This window comes from Protopterus annectens, chromosome 1.part1, assembly GCF_019279795.1.
Source record: "Protopterus annectens isolate FY-2018-M chromosome 1.part1, PAN1.0, whole genome shotgun sequence".
In the NCBI taxonomy this organism is placed as follows: domain Eukaryota; kingdom Metazoa; phylum Chordata; order Ceratodontiformes; family Protopteridae; genus Protopterus; species Protopterus annectens.
In genome coordinates this window covers 746,381,220-746,398,177 of record NC_056726.1, presented here as the reverse complement: position 1 = coordinate 746,398,177, position 16,958 = coordinate 746,381,220, and positions in this window count along the sequence as shown.

Genomic DNA, 16,958 nt, shown 5'->3' with positions numbered 1-16,958 from the left:
GTTTAGGGTGATAGAGACAGATGTTAGGGTAGGGTCTTGTGGTTAGAGTAAGTGTGCAATTGTGATGGAGTTTAGGTTTAGGGGCGGGTTAAGTGAGTTAGGGTTAGAGGGTGCGTGGTAAGGTAAGTGTCTTGATAGAGATGGACTTGAGGTTAGGGGCGGATTAAGTGAGTTAGGGTTAGGAGGTGCAGATAAGGTATAAAAAGTGAGCTTGATTATGCCAGACCTTATAGGAGTTGGCATGGTTTCTGTTAAGGCATATGGAGTGTATAGATAGTTGTGTATGTAAAAGGTTTAGTGTAGGTTTGTAAGGTTTGGTGTGCTTGGTGTGTGTTGTATGTGTGTTTCCAGGAAAGTGTACGGTTTTGTTGCTTAGTCGGGATTTTTGGTTTGTCAGGCATGTGAAATTTTGTGTTTTGAACTTTTTTTCCCCGTTTTTTAAAATCGTGTTGGTTATTTCGTTGTCGGTGTTTTGGCGCTGTCAGTGGTACATCAGGTAGACCCATATCTACATATATATATATATATATATATATATATATACATATATATATATATATATATATACATATATATATATATATATATAGATATATGTATATATATATATATATATATATATATATATATATATGCATATATATATATATATATATATATATATATATACAAGTATATGTGTATGTGTGTGTGTGTGTGTGTGTGTGTGTGTGTGTGTGTGTGTGTGTGTGTGTGTGTGTATATATATATATATATATATATATAATATCGCCACACGCCGTGTGTGTGTGTGTGTGTGTGTGTGTGTGTGTGTGTGTGTGTGTGTGTGTGTGTGTGTGTGTATATATATATATAGTAAAATACCTTCGGTCACACCAATAAGCGTAATACTGCTCAATAGTCGAGTAAAATGCTGGGCAAACTTCAATAATCCACTGGTACCTGAATAGGCTCACAATTTTTTAATGGACATCGCGACACTACACCATAAACCACGGCAAACACATAAGACACTTCCTGGTGAGCAGAAAGTCTCCACTTGGCGGAATTTAAGTGGAATACATATAAAAACTGTGCACAACATAAAAATAAGAATAGAAGAGTATGACTGTTTAGCGCTTTCAACCAAAACCAATGGTCTTCTTACAGAACTGAAAGTAGAATGGCATAATCTCATTCAATTTATATAAACATTTTGGCGCCAAAAGATTGTTAAAAATTTTTTAAAGATACACTACAACTAAAATAAAAATTAAACAAATATCATATCAAAATATCTGTTAGTGGTAAGGATCTGTAAGAAATCAGAGATGACAATCAAATATATATCATCACAGTGGTACTATGTTCAGGGTTAAAGTGCAAAATATGGCATAATAAAATATAATATAATTTCTTGGGGAACTAATTTACTTTTCACTCATCCTAAATAAAATATAATATAATATAAATATAAATTTAGTATACTAATTTATTATAATATAATTTTTACTATTAATAGACTAGAATTTGTAGAAAATATATGTGAAGTGTATAAAATAAAAAATGAAATATAGAAAATATGTTGTTAAAAATGTGTTAAAAATATATATATGAGCTTTGAAAATATATATCGGTTGAAAATGGTATAGAGGACAGTACTATTACATTATTATAGACATGAATATATATATAAATATATTATGATAGTAAATTAAATTAATGTATAAGTAAGGCTTATACAAAAGAATATAATCATACAAATATAAAACTATGAATATTATGAATATTTTGGAAAATTAAGTGAGTATGTAGATCTGATAATCAGGGGAATTTTCATAACTACTGCCAATAATTCAGAAAAATGTCTCAAACAGAAATATATGACAATTTTCATAAATTTTGTAATAAAAATACATATAAATATTATTTATTTTATTTATTTTTATTTTACATTTGTTGACCGGGCTAGTCTAGCTGGAGATATTTCCATTTTCAGTAGAGGCCCGGGGAGAAAAGCTCCACTTACTTAATAATAATAATATATAAAAAAGCAAAATAATAAGCAATGCCACATCCATTAGGAAGGAATTAAAGTAACATTTTAAAGTAAACCATTGGTATAAAAATGTGGAAGATAACATTTACAACATTTATTGGCAGAGTAATAATGTAAAGGAAGAGAGAGAAGATAGGTTACAGGCTAGTAGTAGAGTATTAGTCAGGGTTGCAGTAAGGGCATAACCATTGAAGTTTTAGGTGATTTTAAGATTAAGTTTGAAGAGGGAAAAGAGGAAATAGAGGTATAGGTTAGGGTGGCAGCATGTTCCATTGTTTACCTGTGGTGGTGGAGAGAACAAGGAGTCACCAGCTAAGTTGTTAGATTTGGGTATATAAGCTAGAGTTTATTAGAGGAGCGTAGGGTATGAAAGATTGTTATAGGGTTGTGATACAAGATTGTTTAGTGTAGGTGTGTTGTTAGGAAGGTAGAAAGATTTTGTGAGCAGTTGTTAGTTGTGAGAATAGCAGCGCATTTTGCAGTTCAAGCCAGTCTAGCTGGTGTAGGTTAATGCAGTGATGGGTTCTATAGGGCTTACCAGTTACAAACCTTGCAATACTGTTGTAGGCTTTGGTAAGTTTGTTGAGATTGTTTTGCTTTAAATTGGTGTAAATGGGAGAAGCATAGAGGAGGGTAGAGAGTAAATGAAGTGGGCCACGGTAGTTCTTGATTTGGGGTGAGGAAGGGTCTTATCCTATACAAGGAGCCTAATTTTCTGTTAACGGACTTAATGGTGTTATTAATATGATTGTCAAAAGTGAGTTTATTGTCTATTGTAACTCCTAATAACTTGCAGGTCAGATCAGGTGATATCAGGTTCCATTACTAGCTAGTATGGAGAACTGTATGGGAGGAGAGAGGTCTTGTTGTTGGGAGTAATCAGAAGTAATTTGGTTTTTTAGCATTCAAGAGTAAGCACCGGTTATTGGAACCATGTTTCAACTATGGAGAAGACAGTTTGGCTTAGAGATTTCAGCTCAGGAAGGAGACTTAGCACAACAGATGATAGTAGAATCATCAGCATACTGTATGCAGGTGGATTGAGGAATAGCTACATGAAGATCATTTATGAACAGAGAGAGAAGAGAAGGGGTCCTAGGAATAGAGCCTTGAGGAACTCCTAGTAAGACAGGGAGATATGAAGACAAGTGATTTTGCCACAAAACAGCTTGTTTCAGTTTGCTGAGGTAAGACTTGAACCAAAGGATAGAATTAGAATCAGAGAGGGATTGTAGAATATTTATAAGTAGGGAGTGATTGACCATATCAAAGGCTTTTGACAGGTCAATGAAGAGTGCAGATGAGAGGTAGTTATTGTTCCAGTTGGTGTTAATAGTATTGGTGAAAGATAGAAAGGCAGTGGTGGTGCTGTGAAAGGGTCTAAAGCCATGTTGGCAGCTGGCCAGGATGTTATTTTTTAGTAAGGTAGTCTATTAGCTGATGATGGATACATTTCTCCATGATCTTAGCTAGGGGTGAGAGTAGTGCTATGGGCCTATAGTTGGAGTACTCATTAGACTTTCCTCCTTTATGTAAGGGAATGATATGTGAGATTTTCCAAAGATTGGGGATAGTGCTTTCAGAGATAGTGCAGTTAATGAGAATATAGCTACAGGATGAGCAATTGCTCTGGATGCAAGTTGCAGGTATTCTGCTGGAAGGTTGTCATCAGAGGGTGTACAGGGTTTTAGCTTGTGGGTTAGTTTCTGGATAAAGGCTATTGAGATGGGTTTTATCTTGAAAGTAGGAAGATTGTCATGCTGGGAATTAGGTAGGTTAGTGTTTGTAGAAGTTAGCTGTGTGGCCAGGGTTTGAATGGTCTCTGTAAAATAGGTATTGAAGGCATTGGCAATTTCTAGATTGTTTTTGTTTTCTGACTCTAGGGGTGGAGGGGTACTAGAGTGGCCGGGCTGTAGAAGGTTATTAATGGCAGTCAAAATTTTGTGGTTCTTAGAGTGAGATTATTGAAGTTTATTGTAATAGGCTTGTTTGTCAGAGAATGGCTTTTAGTAGTATTACGAAGTTGTCTAAAGTTTAGGTGTTCTGAGACATCTTTAGTTGCTCTCCATTTAGCCCATGATTTGTTTCTTATAAGTATTTTTTGTTTTGTGTCTTTTGAGAGCCAGGGAGCAGATTTGAACTTTATCCTAATAGATCTTTTGGGTGCGTGGGTATCTAGTATTGTTAAGAATTTGTGGTTAAAGTAGCTGACAGCTTCATCTAGTGGGAGGATTTTTAGGGGACTCCAGTTGCAGGCATTTAGTTCCATTTGAAATAAGTCAGGATTAAAATGTTTCTTAGTTCTGGCAGTAATAAATTTGGGAGTTTGTTTGTCATTTTTGTGCCTGATGATATATGTGGGCAAGTGGTCACTGATATCATCTGGCAGGGTTCCTACTTGATAGTTTTCTCTTTGTTTATTGACTAGAATCCAGTCTAGGATGGTCTCTTTGTTGTTGGGTTTGTTGATTCTAGTAGTCGAGGTAATAGTTTGTTTAAAGTTTTGTAGGTTGATATAAGAAGGGATTATTATTGTTGATACTATACCAGTCAGTGTTGAGGTCTCCTAGAATAATAGTTTCTTGTGGGTATGTTGAGGAAATCAGGACAGGGTATCTTCTATATTAGTAATGTTGTGGCCAGGGGTAGGTAGATGCAGAATATGTATATAGCTTTATTTGGAGTTGATTTGAAATTTAGAGATCAAGATTTCAGCTGAGTTATCTTGGAGTTGGGTTATGGGGTATAGAGGATATAAGAAGATTGTTTTTAAAGAGTAAGGCCACTCCACCTCCTTTACGTTTTAATCTGTCATTTCTTAGTATGTTATATCCTGGTGGGGTAATTTCATTGTCAGAGGTCGTAGGTTTTAACCAAGTTTCTGTGAGGCAGAAAATATCAAATGAGTAAGTACTGAGAAGGGCATGGAGATTAGTTATTTTGTTATTTAAGCTTCGAATGTTAAGATGTCCAATTTTAAGGAGTTAGGAAAATTAAGTAGGGTATCAGGGGAGTTGGGTGGAGAGTGTGTAGTAGATGGAAAGTTAGGTTTAGGTGGGCCAGGGTTAGGGTGGATGTCACCAGCTTGTAAGGAGGAATATTTGAGCAAGTATGTGGCTGTGATTAAGGATGGGTAGGATTTTTAATTTTTGCTACAGGGTGATTCAGTTTTATGGGAATAAGTCTGTGATATTTAGCTTGTAGGTAGTTGGAGGTGGAGGTGATATTGATGGGCTTCAGCTGGGCTTAGGCTAGTGGGTTGTTAGGGGTAAGCGTTTGTTTTGTGAGTAGTTATGCAGGTAGAGGTTTTATTTCAAATAAGGTGATTAGGTAAGTGGTGGTAAAGTACTGCAAATGAAGTTAAGAGTATAGCCTTTTGTAGGGTGTGTCTGGAAATAGTTATCATGATTCAATGTGAGTAGAGTAGATTTGGAGCTGAAGTATATAAATAGGCAAGATATCAAAAGTAGAGACTTGGAGTGAGGTTATGTTAAAAGTGCCTGAAGTGGAAAGGAGTATAGAGCAAGTGATGCTGTGGAGGGAAAGAGAGTATTTGAGAGCAGCTGTTGGGATTCTATGTGAACTGGTAAGGTTAGTTTATGAGGTAGAGTATAGTAGAGATTGGAGAGTAGGAAGTGAAAAGCTGTGATAATATAGGTTAGTGGAAGTGGTAAAGAGTGAAGATGTAAGAGGAATGTAAGAGATAGGAAGTAATATTAGGTAGGGTAAGAACTAAGAATGTAGTGGAGTGAGTATGAGACCTACAGTGGAAATGTGAGGGTGGAGTAAGCTAATTGCTGGGTGGGTGTGTTAGGATAAGAGTAATTGGTGTCAAGTTGTAATTGGGTGTTAGATAAGAGGGGTGTGGTCATAGAAGTATAAAGGTAAACTTGTTAAAAAAGAAGTATAAAGGTAAACTTGTTAAAAAAGATTATGTATAAAACATTCTTATATATTAAAAAAGTTCTATATACAAATCAATTATAAAGAGCACTAAAAATACTATGGCATAATAATGTCAGATATAGTAACCTGTAAAATACCCTTTGAAATACTGTAAAAAAGGTATCTTGCCAAGCTTAAGAAACAAGTGGTTGATAGACTACAAACTCAAATAATGTTGTCAACCTTTTACCTCTATTGATGTTATACATAGGTATTATAATAGTAATGATCTAACAGAAATGCATTCATTAAGACCTGGTGGATTGGTGGCATCCAGGTATAATTGCCACCAAGTTTCTTTAAAGGCTATAAGGCTTTTAAAATTGCCTCCCCTAGGATCATTATAAATAACATCTAATATGAAAAACTTAAAAGTGTGTTCACTTCCCAATGCCTGTATATGTCTGTAAAGGGCATTATGTATATCCTTAGTCTTAATACTGTACATGTGATCATATATGCGTTTCCTTAAGTGGCGTTCAGTTCTTCCTACGTAGAAGGCAGGACATCTGTCACATTTTGCAAGATAGATAACCTGTTTTGTGTTACAATTACCTAATTTACTAACAATAATGCTTTTATGTCCATTTTGAAGATGTATCTTCTTTGCACTGGACATAAATTTACAGTAATTGCAAAATCCACATTTGTTGCTAATAGTCCTTCTTTGGTGGATAGAACCCAAATATTTAGTGTTGTGCTGTTGTTCAAATAATTTCTTCATATTATTTCCCATTCTATGAATAAATCTGGGTTTGGAACCTAAAATATTAACTAAGGTCTGATCAGTACTGATCAGATACCAAAATTTGCTTATAATTGTTTTAATGTTGTCACTGCCTACACAGTACGGTATAATACATGCCCGTTGAAAACTAGGATTGACTCCATTATGACTGAGTATGGGTTTATTCTGTACATCACCTGATCCAAGTAACGATTTGTATTTACTACCTCTCTGGCTGATAACATATGATACCACTTCTTCCATCATGTCTGAAGGGTATCCTCTTTCACTAAAAAATCCCTGAATTAGGTTCAGTTCTTTGTATAATTCTTCATCTTCCGAAACCATTCGTACAGCTCGAATGACCTGTCCAACAACAAGCAGCATATATATGGCCCAAAAAACATAATTTTCCCATCAATGAAGGGTATACAAGCAGGGCATTTAGAGATGCGGATACAGATAAGGAAGTAGTGGAACATTATGAAATTCAAGATGTGGATGAATTTAGTACACAGGGTTTTCAGAAGTATCCAAGAATGAAGAACCCACCGTATCAAAGATCACCCTATCAAAGAACACATCAAAAGTTTCACACAAAGGGGAATTTTTAGAGGAGGATGTCAGTTTAGATGAATATCAGAATGTTAATAATAGTGAAATTAGCATAAGTCAAAGTAACACTTCAGAAAAGGATGACATAGTCATCACTGACAATGTTTACACTTATCGCAATTTTAAAATTTTTAATTATTCCAAATTAAATATCGACAAGGTTCACTTCAGCTTATTTGAAAAAGGCATGAAATTTATTCCTGATCCGAGTTTTAAACTTACAGATATATTAATTGATTTTAAGAAATTCATTAGGAAAATCAATTTAGAAGTTTTTTATAAAGACACGATTCCGGTTGGAGGAACTGAAGGGGGAGATAACACATGTCAATCATTAGTTATAAAAAGCAAATTTACCCCACCTAACCACCCGACTATAGATACTTTTGACAAGGTGGTGACCAGGGAGATATATAGTGTACATAGTTTATTTCTACCTACGAAGGTACACCACAATTTGACGGAAGACGAAGGCAAGTTACTACAAACCTTAAAAAGAGACACTTCGATCCGAATTATGAAACCCGATAAGGGTGGAGGCATTGCTATTTATGACAATTTGAACTATATACAGAAAATTTATAATATTTTACATTTTTCTGGAAATTATGTTACCATCTCTATGAACGAATTAAATATTGCGTATCAAAGAATCGATTCCTACATTGAGGAATACTGGATTGAGGCAAGAATAACCGAAGCTATTTATAGATTTATTAAAGTCAGCCACCCTAGATTAGCAACAATGGTGGGTATCCCAAAGACTCATAAAAACACTGAGGACCCACCCCTGAGACCCATTGTCTCAGGAAGTTATTCCAAAACCTTTAACATTGGAAAATTCATTGATACCATATTAAAAAATGTATACACTTTTATCCCGCATATGGTGAAAGACTCTTGGTGCTTCTTATCCCAATATCCAGTGAAGGAGCTTGACACTAGTGAATCTTACATCATAGTCACCATTGATGTAATTGATCTGTTTTCATGCATACCGAAAAATGAAGGATTATCAGCTTTTACCAATAGTTTGACCAAACACACTGACCTAGAATGGGATGTTATAAGTTTGATTGTAGAACTAATGGCTATAGTATTGGATAACAACTTCATTTATTTTGAAGGTGAGATCTTCAAACAGACAAAAGGCGTAGCAATGGGGGCAGCTTGTGCCCCCATTTACGCCAATTTAGTCATGTTAAACTGGGAAGACAATGTTCTGTTCCCTTCCAAATATTTTCAACACATTCGATACTATTCCAGGTTCTTAGACGATATTTATATCATCTGGCAAGCCTCAGAAACACTTTTAGTAGAATTTATGGAATTTATTAAAGGTAGTAGTACATTTTTGAAATTCACTTTTTTATATGATGTCTATGGATTACCATATCTAGATACTTACATAGTGAATGAAAGAGGGAAGGTACAATCCAGAATTCATAGAAAACAGACCTTCTCTAACAACTATTTGGATTATTCCAGTTATCATCCCCCCAAGGTAAAATATAATGTTTTTAAAGGACAGGTCATTCGAGCTGTACGAATGGTTTCGGAAGATGAAGAATTATACAAAGAACTGAACCTAATTCAGGGATTTTTTAGTGAAAGAGGATACCCTTCAGACATGATGGAAGAAGTGGTATCATATGTTATTAGCCAGAGAGGTAGTAAATACAAATCGTTACTTGGATCAGGTGATGTACAGAATAAACCCATACTCAGCCATAATGGAGTCAATCCTAGTTTTCAACGGGCATGTATTATACCGTACTGTGTAGGCAGTGACAACATAAAAACAATTATAAGCAAATTTTGGTATCTGATCAGTACTGATCAGACCTTAGTTAATATTTTAGGTTCCAAACCCAGATTTATTCATAGAATGGGAAATAATATGAAGAAATTATTTGAACAACAGCACAACACTAAATATTTGGGTTCTATCCACCAAAGAAGGACTATTAGCAACAAATGTGGATTTTGCAATTACTGTAAATTTATGTCCAGTGCAAAGAAGATACATCTTCAAAATGGACATAAAAGCATTATTGTTAGTAAATTAGGTAATTGTAACACAAAAAAGGTTATCTATCTTGCAAAATGTGACAGGTGTCCTGCCTTCTACGTAGGAAGAACTGAACACCACTTAAGGAAACGCATATACGATCACATGTACAGTATTAAGACTAAGGATATACATAATGCCCTTTACAGACATATACAGGCATTGGGAAGTGAACACACGTTTAAGTTTTTTATATTAGATGTTATTTATAATGATCCTAGGGGAGGCAATTTTAAAAGCCTTATAGCCTTTAAAGAAACTTGGTGGCAATTATACCTGGATGCCACCAATCCACCAGGTCTTAATGAATGCATTTCTGTTAGATCATTACTATTATAATACCTATGTATAACATCAATAGAGGTAAAAGGTTGACAACATTATTTGAGTTTGTAGTCTATCAACCACTTGTTTCTTAAGCTTGGCAAGATACCTTTTTTACAGTATTTCAAAGGGTATTTTACAGGTTATTATATCTGACATTATTATGCCATAGTATTTTTAGTGCTCTTTATAATTGATTTGTATATAGAACTTTTTTAATATATAAGAATGTTTTATACATAATCTTTTTTAACAAGTATTTATATGTATTTTTATTACAAAATTTATGAAAATTGTCATATATTTCTGTTTGAGACATTTTTCTGAATTATTGGCAGTAGTTATGAAAATTCCCCTGTTTATCAGATCTACATACTTAATTTTCCAAAATATTCATAATATTCATAGTTTTATATTTGTATGATTATATTCTTTTGTATAAGCTTCACTTATACATTAATTTAATTTACCATCATAATATATTTATATATTTAGTTATGTCTACAATAATGTAATAGTACTGTCCTCTATACCATTTTTAACCGATATATATATTTTCAAACAATATATATATTTTTAACACATTTTTAGCAACATATTTTCTATATTTACTTTTATTTATACACTTCACATATATTTTCTACAAATTTAGTCTATAAATAGTAAAAATTATATTATAATAAATTAGTATACACGCATTTATATTTATATTATATTATATTTTATTTAGGATGAGTGAAAAGTAAATTAGTTCCCCAAGAAATTATATTATATTTAATTATGCCATATTTTGCACTTTAACCCTGAACATAGTACCACTGTGATGATATATATTTGATTGTCATCTCTGATTTCTTACAGATCCTTACCACTAACAGATATTTTGATATGATATTTGTTTAATTTTTATTTTAATTGTAGTGTATCTTTAAAAAATTTTTAACAGTCTTTTGGCGCCAAAATGTTTATAAATTGAATGAGATTATGCATTCACTTTCAGTTCTGAAGAAGACCATTGGATTTGGTTGAAAGCGCTAAACTGTCATATTCTTCTATTTTTATTTTTATGTTGTGCACAGTTTTTATATGTATTCACGAAATTCCGCGTGAGACTTTCTGCTCACCAGGAAGTGTCTTATGTGTTTGCCGTGGTTTATGGTGTAGTGTCGTGATGTCCATTAAAAAATTGTGAGCCTATTCAGGTACCAGTGGATTATTGAAGTTTGCCCAGCATTTTACTCGACTATTGAGCAGTATTACGCTTATTGGTGTGACCGAAGGTATTTTACTGTGTTGGTTTCAGCATTCTTGTTACGATATATATATATATATATATATATATATATATATATATGGGTTCACTTTATAACATCGAAATACTGAAATGTCGAATTTCAGTATCTCGAAGCTATAAAGTCGAATGTTCAAAATAGCGAACGTTCATAATCACGAATTTGACGTATGTTGAAAATATGTCGAATTCGTGGTTATGAAGTCGCGCTATGTAATGTCCTGGTTTGTGTTTTGTTGGTGCACGGTGCCGTGTTTGGATGTAGGTGTTATGTCAGGTAAGTGAGTGTTTTGTAAGGGTTTTGAGTGGGAGTTAGAGTGTGTGTGTGTGAGGGATTGGAGAATGTGCGTGTGTGAGTGAGCTTTTGTGTTGTGTTTGTGCGATCTCGGAGTTAGTATATATAAGTAGGGGGCGTTTGGGTGGTGCAGCCCCCCACATGGGGGGTGCAGGGGGGGCTTGCCACCCTGCTTATGTGTGTGCGAGTTGTGTATGTGTGTTGTTTTTTTGTTTATGTTGTGATGTGGGTGTTTTGTTGTATGTTTAGTGTAGTGTGTGCAGTGTTTTCGGTTATGTGGTTTCACGGTTTTTGTTTCTCGGTGTTTTGTGGATTTGGTTTTATAGTCTCGAGATACTGAAATTGATATTTCAGCATTTCGAGGTTATAAAGTGAATCCATATATATATATATATATATATATATATATATATATATATATATATATCGATAGATATATATGGGTCTCCTTCAAAACACCGAAAGTCCAGAACAACGAAAGTGTTTTGAAGGAGACCAAAACAATGAAACTGCAGAACCAGCACGAATTCAAAATTCCGGTGTTACAGGATTTTGATTTAATGCTTTTGGTTTTCCGCTGTGGGTGAGTATGCATCTGTAAGTGTATTTGTGAGGGGTAGTGCTTTGTGTAAGTGTGTGTTGTGACTGTGGTGTGTGTTTGTGTCTGTGTGTGTGTGTGTGTGTGTGTTTGTGTCTGTGTGTGTGTCTGTGTGTCTTTCTGTGTGTGTGTGTGTGTGTGTGTGTGTGTGTGTGTGTGTGTGTGTGTGTGTGTGTGCATGTGTGTATGTGTGTGTGTGTGTGTGTGAGGGACTGTAGTGTGTGGGTGTGAGTTTGCCTTGTGTGTCTGTGCGATCTCTGAGTTAGAATATTAAAGTAGGGGGAGTGTGGGGGGGGTGCAGGGGGGCTTACCCCCCATCTTATTTGTAGTGTAGGATGGTGTGGTTGGTAGTTTGGGGCAGTTTGTGTATGTATTTGTGTATGTTTTTTGTGTGTGTTATACATTTCAGTGTTGTGGGGTTTTGTTGTTTTGGTCTTGGTGTTTTGGTCTTCAGTGTTGTGAGGTTTCATTGTTCTGAAGTAGACCTATATATATAACTATATATATATATATATATATATATATATATATATATATATATATATATATAAATGAAATCACAAGACTGCAAGAGACACACAAAAAATACCTGCATTTGTGCCTGATAGTATTCCCTCTTCCAAATTCTACATTCTACTAGAAGTCTTGGCTGCCCTACCTGAAATCCAGTTCACTGATAGCCTGTATGTTTTTATGGCTTTTGTCATTTTTATTCTGAACAGAAATGAAAGCAATAACTTTATTTTAAAATAAATGTTTTGCAGATTCTGCAGTTTGTCAGTTTGTAATGTCTATTCTGACCTTAATTTGACCTGACAAACATCAGTCTCTCTACTGCTTTCATTTATTTGTTTATTTGTTTATTTATTTTTAATAAAATTTTCAGGAAAACACATCAGAATTCTCTGCTTGTTCAGGGCCAAATTCAGGAAGCCTCCGTGTAAGAGTTATAACTCTTACACGGAGGCTGCAGTTAAACTGTGTGATGTCAGCATGTCATGCATATGCATGAGGTGCATGAGGCATGCTGAATCACACTAGTAACTCTTACACGGTCCATGTAAGAGAGTAGGGGGCGTGTCTGCAGGCTAAGCCCTGCAAGCGGACAAGCCCCCGGAAGACTAGAATGGCTGAAAGTAAACAGCCACGAGAGAGGCCATGGAAATGTGAATAAACACACTACACAACACATGCCCTGAAAGACCATCAGTGTATAAAGTGAAGAGATGTTATTTTTCTTTTTTTTAAACCCCGTAAATGTTTGCTACTGTGTGCGCCCGTGTGCGCGGGTGTGATACTAGCGCAATCACAGTTAGCAGTCAGTGGAAAAGGATATAAGAACTAAATATGGAAAGTAAGCCAAGAAGTAATAGCTTAGCGGTAGAGTTGCCGGCCTAAGAGTAGGCAGGCAGGGTTCGAACCCCCACAACAACCTTTTTTTTTTTGTAAATAAGCACTAAAAGCCCCTGACAGTATTGTACAAATGTAAATGTATTCCCTTTTGTAAAATGGAATGAAATGGAGCATATATTCTGAAGTAACACAATAATAAAAATAGTCAGAAATGTACTGATAGCTAAGCTGCTGTGAGACGGTGCCCATAGCTGAGTAGTGTTTAAAAAGCTGCAAACTGCGTGCCCGTTGCTAAGCACCGGTTTAATAGGCTGAAACCGTTTGCAACTAGCTGTGCTTAGCTGAACATGTGTCACTAGCCAATTAAGGTTTATCCCAAGCGCACACCGTTTGCGCGCCGCTCCACAAGCTAACTGCCAGTGCGTGTTACCTCCGCAAACGAGCGCAGACCTGGTTTTAAGTGCTTAAAAGTGCTTTTGGCATGTTTGATTGACAGGTCCTCAACTCATATCTTTCAGGAAAATCAAAAATCAGTTGTCAGATTCGAACCCTGGATACCGTGCACTAGAGTCAAGGTACTAAACCACTAAGCCATGACAGCAATACCTAGAAAGGCAGAAATAGCATATATATGGGATAAAATCCAGAATGGAGCATGATAAAGCATTTTCAGTGAAGTAGATACAATTCCAAAATGGCCAATCAGAGAAATGTGCGGGAAAAGCGGCATATATAAGCCCCATAGGTGGGAATACACAGCAGAAACGATTGTAGAACAGACCTGCAGTTAGAATGAGTGCAGTAGGTGAGGGACGTTGCTTTCGAGCACAGCGTTGGGGCGTTGAGGAGTCCAGATACATGGTCTGGCTCCTTGTCCATCATCACGAGGCCCAACTCATGCAGGGCCAGGTCTCATGGGGAGCATATAGGGCAGAGGCATGGGACCAGTTGGCTCGTGATCTGACCAGTGCTACTGGCATTCCACGCACTGGTGAGCAGGTCCGTCACCACCATGCGGACCTGAAGTGACGCAAGGAAGACCAGTTGACCGAATGGATCCAGGAGGCCCGGGATATGCCCAACGCCCCACTACTGAGTAAGTTACATTTTGCTTATGTATGTAAGGATTTCAACTGGCGATACCATGGAGATGTGTAGTCCAATATTACTTCTTTTGTATTACAGCTGCAGGTGTCCGCTCTGCGAATCGCGAGATGTATGGCGTAGGCTGGTGCGGCGCCACCATGCAGGTTAGTAACCCCACCCATTACTTGTAAATAAATATTGTACTGTAGCATGTATCAGAACACTGCAGTGTATTGATTAAAAGTAATATAATGTGCAAGCAGGAATTGTAAGTCTGCAGGTATGGCTGCAACAAGTTCATCAGTATGCAAGTGTAACTGGAAATATAATTGATAGAATTAAACAGTGCTGTAATACAGATGTCCCACCATGAATTAAATATAGTGTAACCTGCAGTAGTCCCAAGAGTACAGCTTTAGAATCTGAGGTAGTCATATGTGAGATATATCCCTGTTGAAATGCTGAATCATGACAGAAGTGAGGCTGTTGGAAAGTGTTTGAATCACCACCAGTCTAACATGTGAACAAAGCCTAGAAGTACCAACCTGAACTGTGAAGTTGCAGGATGTGTGAGAGTGACAGAAAGGGTCATGTATGAATAAATAAAGTAGTAATAACCCCTGAATATAGTAGCCCCAGTGTGTTTCTACAGAACTAAATGCATGTGGGAAGTACAACTTAATATCCCAAACTGATTTCAGTGTGTCAGAATCTGGAATGTCTAGGCCAAATGCTGTATATGGTGATCACAGTAAACAATTTGCAGATAGAATGAATGATTATCTGACAGACTAAACAGATCAGTTGTCCCCTGTCCTGTCATCAAAGTGTAGCAGGATGATGTATCTGATCAAATTCAAAATAAGTAGGATAGTGATGTATTTGTAACAGGTGTAGCTTGACAGTCAAATAAAATTTATTTTGAAACATCAGCCTCAACTTAATTGTGTACCTATAACAAAATGTAAATCAATGTGTAACATATGAATGTGTCATCACTTTCTATCTCCGCCCAACCTATAATTCCATATAACAACACCCACTAAATAATGGTATGTGAACATTTCATTAATCATGGACATTTGTCAGTTTAAAAATATATGCATGTCTGTTCGTGCATGTGCCCTGTTCATACCTGCAAATCTGATGGCCTGTTGCCATTAATCAACCCTGCATGTTGTTTGACTGTGTATTTCTGTTCAAATAATGCATGTGATATTGATATGCCCCTTGTTCAATGGTGTTAATATCTGGGTGTTTGTTTGATGGAATACCAATGCATGCTGTTACAACTAATCTGAATGGAATAAAATGCCACTAACCCAAACTAACATAACAACTCACAAACCTAGAACGCTTGGGAAGGCGGGTCCCAGCGGACCCACCTCTCCCACCTCAGCTGGCGCCTGCACCTGGCACTAGTGCCCAGGCGGACCCTCCGGTGGCCTGTGCCACCTTCGGGTGGAAGCGCTGCAGGGGATGGGGCGTCCCCTCTGCAAGTGTGGCGGAGGGTTCATCCACTCACCCTCAGCGGTTTCCGGTCTGTGGTGAAGCGAGATCCAAGACACTGTTCTGGGGCCCGTACGCCAGCTCGAGGCTCGTGTGGCACAGCTAACGGCCCCAGCCGCCCTTCTACACAGCCCCCAGCACAGCCCCGTCCTGGGCTGTGAAGGAACAGTGGCAACTGCCTATGGGTGGGGATATCAGTTCCACTGTTGCCATCTGTGGGCTCATGCATCTTGGAAATCCCAACCTCCATCCCCGTCAATTGTGTAACCCCCCCACGTGTGTCATACACCGCCCCTGTATGCGTCTTGTCTGTCTTGTCTGTTAACCTACGAAGATCAAAAGTAGAAAAACACCACACTCTCCGTAAAATGCCCAAGTAACTTCTGATGTTGAATTTCAACTTCCTTGTTGTAGAAAACACTTTGAATGTTAAAAATAGCCAAAAGATAATTAGGTAGAATACACAAGTCTTTTATTCCACAGCACCAACACAAGTAAAACAAAACGATATCCACAAGCGCTTTCGCCCGTTAAACGGAACTTTTCAAAATGTACTGGTTTACTATGAGACTCCATATTTAAATAAAACAACCCTGTCATGTGCTTTCATTAATTGAATTATCACCATTAATTAATTATATGTAAAATTTTTTAAAAAAACATTTTATGTTATAAAATGTACTTCCACCAGCTAAAGTACCGGTAATGCTTTCACTAAATTTATAAGTGCCCTCAATATAAACAATCAGAATAACCTAGTTAAAAAATCACATAATATCATAAGAAATTTCTGTTTAAAAATACATCTCAATAAATACAATGCATGCTTATCCAGAATACATTCACTTAATGATTTACATATAATTAATTAATGGTGATACTTCAATTAATGAAAGCACATGACAGGGTTGTTTTATTTAAATATGGAGTTCTGTTGAGAATCAAAGTATTTTGAAAAGCCCGCTCACGAAACGGGCTAAAGCGCTTTGTGGATATCGTTTTTGTTTCACTTGTGTTGGTGCTGTAATAGACTATTCAATTCTATTATTTCTTAGAACAAATAATTAAATAAATTCCAAAAAATGTTTTTCGCTTTTATGTTTTTT